Raw genomic sequence first — 6,051 nt, forward strand, 5'->3', positions numbered from 1 at the left:
CATTTGTTTGGTCTGGTGGGTTTTTACCTTGCTCCTTCATGTGCTGCATATTTCTCTGTCTTCTCATTTTGTTTAACTTAACGTGTGTTTGGGGTTTCCTTTTCGCAGGCTGCAAGTTCGTAGTTCCCATTGTTTTTGGTGTTTGCCCCCAGTGGGTGAGGTTGGTTCAGTGGCTTGTGTAGGCTTCCTGGTGGAGGGGACTGGTGCCCGTGTTCTGGTGGGTAGGGCTGGACCTTGCCTTTCTGGTGGGCAGGGCCGTGTCCAGCAGTGTGTTTTGGGGGTGTCTGTGAACTTAGTATGATTTTAGGCAGCCTCTCTGCTAATGGGTGGGGTTGTGTTCTTGTCTTGCTAGTTGTTTGGCATGGGGTGTCCAGCACTGGAGCTTGCTGGCTGTTGGGTGGAGCTGGGTCTTAGCATTGAGATAGAGATCTCTGGGAGAGCTCTTGCCAATAGATATTATGTGGAGCCAGGAGGGCTCTGATGGTCCAGTGTCCTGAACTTGGCTCTCCCACCTCGGAGGCTCAGGCCTGACACCAGGCCTGGTGTCAGGCCTGATCCTGTCAGCTGCACAGCCAGGTACATGGGGATTTTCTTGCCTTTTAGGAAGTCTGAGGTCTTCTGCCAGTGTTCAGTAGGTGTTCTGTAGGAGTTGTTCCACATGTAGTTGTATTTTTGATGTATATGTGGGGAGGAAGGTGATCTCTATGTCTTACTTGTCAGCCATCTTGAAGGTCCCCCTGAAATAGGAGACTCCACTAAAGACACCAACCTCCGCAAGAGCTAGAGGTGCAGAGGCATTTTTTTCAGAGGGTTTGCAGCTTGCTGGAATGGCAGAAAGGGAGAAAAAGAGAAGATCCTCTAGGGCAAGGGAGGAGAAGTAAGACCCACAACTGCAACCGCCATCGCTTTCGGGACTGGGCCCAATTTACCAATTCTTCTTTTGTCACTTACTCTTTTGGTGTTACATCTAAGAAACCATTGCTTAATCCAAAGTCAGGAAGATTTACTCCTATGTTTTCTTCTAAAAGTTTTGTAGTTTTAGCTCTTACATTCAGGTCAATGATTCATTTATGGTTAATTTTTATATGTAGTGTGAGATAGGGGGTCCAACTTCATTCTTTTTTTTTTTTTTTTTTGCAGTACACGGGCCTCTCACTGTTGTGGCCTCTCCCGTTGCGGAGCACAGGCTCCGGACGCGCAGGCTCAGTGGCCATGGCTCACGGGCCCAATTGCTCCGCGGCATGCGGGATCTTCCCAGACCAGGGCACGAACCCGTGTCCCCTGCATCGGCAGGCAGACTCTCAACCACTGCGCCACCAGGGAAGCCCCAACTTCATTCTTTTGAGTGTACTTATCCAGCTGTCGCAGTATCATTTCTTGTAAAGACTCATTTTTCCCCATTGAATTGTCCTGGCACCCTTGACAAAAATCAGTTGACCATAAATGTAAGAGTGTGTTTCTGGACCCTTAATTCTTTTTTTTTTTTTAAGAATTTTTACTCCAAAGATAAAAAAAGTAATAAAGAGGCAGAGAATCACATAGTTATGCACTAATTAGATTAGGCATATTGATAATATTCCTTTGAAGTTGTAGATGGCAAATTTTTCCCTTTTACTTTCTTTTTTTTAATTACATTATGATTTTATTAGTATTAAATATAACAAAAATTAAAACATAAAGTTATCACATACAGTGCTAGATTAACATTTAAATACAACACATAAAAAATCACAAAATAAGAAATGAAAAAACAAAAACCAGGTAAGATTTATTTACACAAGAGTGTAAAGCAACTATACTCCAATTTAAAAAAAAAAAGATTTATTTAACGTGGTAGGTGTGCTTGCCTGTTCATAAGTTCATTCCAGTCTGGAACACAGGAGGATAATGCTACTTGCATATCTGCTGCACCATTTAATCCATTCCTTTCCTTTGTTTTTTCTGGGTTAAGACTGAAAGCCCTAGCTCACACAAACTAGTTGTTGTGAATGGTAATAAGAGCAGGATACTCTTTCGACTTAACAAAGGAAAGTCTTCCTTTATCTTAATCCAAAATGCGATAAACTTAATGTTTCATAATCATTCTTCAATGTATATGAAGAACTGAGCTATAATAATTCATTTTCTTCTTCAGGCACCAAGTTGAACTCAATTATTGATTCTGGGTTTCGAAAAGCGAATGGATCTTTTACCCAACAATTTTGTCTTAATGTTTCAAATTTCTCTTCTGGGAATAAATGGTTAAAAGTTTGACATAGAGAAGTGAGATGCAACAATATCTCTAGTTTTATTTCTTCCAAAATGTTTTCATTAATAACATTCTCTTTGATGTGCTTCAAAATCCTTGGAAACATGTAGTAGCTAGGATGGTTGCTTTTTTTTTTTTTTTAACATCTTTATTGGAGTATAATTGCTTTACAATGATGTGTTAGTTTCTGCTTTATAACAAAGTGGATCCGCTATACATGTATATATATATCCCCATATCTCCTCCCTCTCGCGTCTCCCTCTCACCCTCCCTATCCCAACCCTCTAGGTGGTCACAAAGCACCGAGCTGCTCTCCCTGTGCTATATGGCTGCTTCCCACTACTATCTATTTTAAATTTGGTAGTATATGTAAGTCCATGCCACTCTCTCACTTCGTCCCAGCTTACCCTTCCCCCTCCCTGTGTCCTCAAGTCAATTCTCTATATTTGTTTTTCTCTTTCTGACTTACTTCACTCTGTATGAGAGACTCTAGATCCATCCACCTCACTACAAATAACTCAATTTCGTTTCTTTTTATGGCTGAGTAATATTCCATTGTATATACGTGTCACATCTTCTTTATCCGTTCATCTGTCGATGGACACTTAGGTTGCTTCCATGTCCTGGCTATTGTAAATAGTGCTGCAATGAACATTGTGGTACATGACCCTTTTTGAATTATGGTTTTCTCAGGGTATATGCCCAGCAGTGGGATTGCTGTGTCATATGATAGTTCTATTTTTAGATTTTTAAGGAACCTCCATACTGTTCTCCATAGTGGCTGTATCAATTTACGTTCCTGCCAACAGTGCAAGAGGGTTCCCTTTCCTCCACACCCTCTCCAGCATTTATTGTTTGTAGATTTTTTGATGATGGCCATTCTGACTGGTGTGAGGTGATACCTCATTGTAGTTTTGATTTGCATTTCTCTAATGATTAGTGATGTTGCGCATCCTTTCATGTGTGTGTTGCCAATCTGTATATCTTCTTTGGAGAAATGTCTATTTAGGTCTTCTGCCCATTTTTCGACTGGGTTGTTTGTTTTTTTGATATTGAGCTGCATGAGGTACTTGTAAATTTTGGAGATTAATCCTTTGTCAGCTGCTTCATTTGAAAATATTTTCTCCCATTCTGAGGGTTGTCTTTTCGTCTTGCTTATGGTTTCCTTTGCTGTGCAAAAACTTTGAAGTTTCATTAGGTCCCATTTGTTTATTTTTGTTTTTATTTCCATTTCTCTAGGAGGTGAGTCAAAAAGGATCTTGCTGTGATTTATGTCATAGAGTGTTCTGCCTATCTTTTCTTCTAAGAGTTTTACAGTGTCTGGCCTTACATTTAGGTCTTTAATCCATTTTGAGTTTATTTTTGTGTATGGTGTTAGGGAGTGTTCTAATTTCTTTCTTTTAAATTTAGCTGTCCAGTTTTCCCAGCACCATTTATTGAAGAGGCTGTCTTTTCTCCATTGTATATTCTTGCCTCCTTTATCAAAAATAAGGTGACCATATGTGTGTGGGTTTATCTCTGCACTTTCTATCCTGTTCCATTGATCTATATTTCTGTTTTTGTGCCAGTCCCATACTGTCTTGATTACTGTAGCTTTGTAGTATAGTTTGAAGTCAAGGAGCCTGATTCCTCAGCTCTCTTTTTCTTTCTCAAGATTGCTTTGGCTATTCGGGGTCTTTTGTGTTTCCATACAAATTGTGAAATATTTTGTTCTAGTTCTGTGAAAAATGCCATTGGTAGTTTCATAGGGATTGCATTGAATGTGTAGATTGCTTTGGGTAGTATAGTCATTTTCACAATGTTGATTCTTCCAATCCAGGAAGATGGTATATCTCTCCATCTGTCTGTATCATCTTTAATTTCTTTCATCAGTGTCTTATAGTGTTCTGCCTGCAGGTCTTTTGTCTCCTTAGGTAGGTTTATTCCTAGGTATTTTATTCTTTTTGTTGCAATGCTAAATGGGAGTGTTTCCTTAATTTCAGATTTTTCTTCATTAGTGTATAGGAATACAAGAGATTTCTGTGCATTAATTTTGTATCCTGCTACTTTACCAAATTCATTGATTAGCTCTAGTAGTTTTCTGGAAGCGTCTTTAGGATTCTCTATGTATAATATCATGTCATCTGCAAACAGTGACAGCTTTACTTCTTTTCCAATTTGGATTCCTTTTGTTTCTTTTTCTTCTCTGATTGCTGTGGCTAGGTCTTCCAAAACTATGTTGAATGAGAGTGGTGAGAGTGGGCAACCTTGTCTTGTTCCTGATCTTAGTGGAAATGGTTTCAGTTTTTCACCATTGAGCATGATGTTGGCTGTGGGTTTGTCATTATTATGTTGAGGTAAGTTCACTCAAAAGTTCATTGCTGACTCTGAGAGAGCAGTTCTAAGGGGGTTAGAGTGAAAGCCAGACTGCCGGAGTTAAGGAGTGACAGAATGATAGCAATGTAGAAGTAGGGTATATTTACAGATCCTGCATTAGTCTGCTGGGGCAGCCATACCAAAATACCATATACTGGGTGGCTTAAACAACAGAAATTTATTTTTTCATAGTTCTGGAGGCTAGAAGTCCAAGATCAAGGAGCCAACATGATCAGCTTCTAGTGAGAGCTCTCTTCCTGGCAGATGTCTGCATTTTCACTGTCCTCACAAGGCAGAGAGAGAGAAAGTTCTCGTGTCTCTTCCTCCTCTTATAAGGACACCAGCCCTATCAGATTTGGGCCCCACCCTTATGACCTCATCTAACCCTAATTACCTCATCTAACCCTAATTACCTCCCAAAGGCCCCATTTCCAAATACCATCACTGGGGGTTAGGGCTTCATCGTAAGAATTTAGGGGGAGACACAAGCATTTAGTCCATTATAACTCTTTAAGAAGTTGGGTCAGAATTGAAGAGGAAGCTTGAGGGGTCGGAGAATTAAGAATAAAATAGATGTGATCATATTTGTAGGAAGGGACTGGAAAAAATGAAGAAAGTGAGGATAGAAACAAAAGATGGTCATGGTTGAGATTTTGAGTGCAACTTGAGGGAGTCAAGGATTTAAGGGTTCCACTTAGCAGCTTCTATGGTCCAGGCAAGGCTGTGAGCTAAGTGATGGATATACCTGAGCTCATGGGTCCTCTCAGCAGCCCTAGGAGGTGGAGGACATCATCCCCTTTTTCTAGGTGAGGAAACAGGTTTTGAAAGGTTAGGGAACAGAGCCAAGATCACCAGCTGAGTGTCAGCACTAGCATCTGATTACAGAGCTTATTTTCTTCCCTCTTAGCTCACTCATAGCCTTTCGAAGACCTCTTGAGTCTTCTGAACTTGTATATTCTACTATTTCCAGGAGACTGGGATAGCCCAAGAGTCTTCAGAAAAAATCAAGGTGGAAACTTTAGCCTTTTTAACCCAAGATTTTTTTCTTTTGTCTCATTTTTCCTAAGTGTCTTTCAGTAATTCAGCTATGGAGAACTTATTTCTTTCTTTGAAGAAGAATAGTCTTTCCTTTGAAGGCTTAATATTTTTCTTTTAGTTAGTATTTTAGACAAATGTAAAAGAATTCCATCCATCATGCCCTGTAGTTCCATAACCAATAGGAATATTGGAAGATACAGATTTCCCTTTTTTTCTTCCCCCTCTTCCTTCCCCACCCTCCCTCCACCTCTCCCTCCCTCATTATTACATTATGCAGGGCAGCATATACAGCCCACCTCCATATGCTTAGGCTATACAAGAATGGGCAGGCCTTCCCTGGTGGCGCAGTGGTTGAGAGTCCGCCTGCCAATGCAGGGGACACGGGTTCGTGCCCTGGTCCGGGAAGATCC

This window comes from Monodon monoceros, unplaced genomic scaffold (genome assembly GCF_005190385.1).
Source record: "Monodon monoceros isolate NGI ecotype Baffin Bay Population unplaced genomic scaffold, NGI_Narwhal_1 Super_Scaffold_15, whole genome shotgun sequence".
In the NCBI taxonomy this organism is placed as follows: Eukaryota; Metazoa; Chordata; class Mammalia; order Artiodactyla; family Monodontidae; genus Monodon; species Monodon monoceros.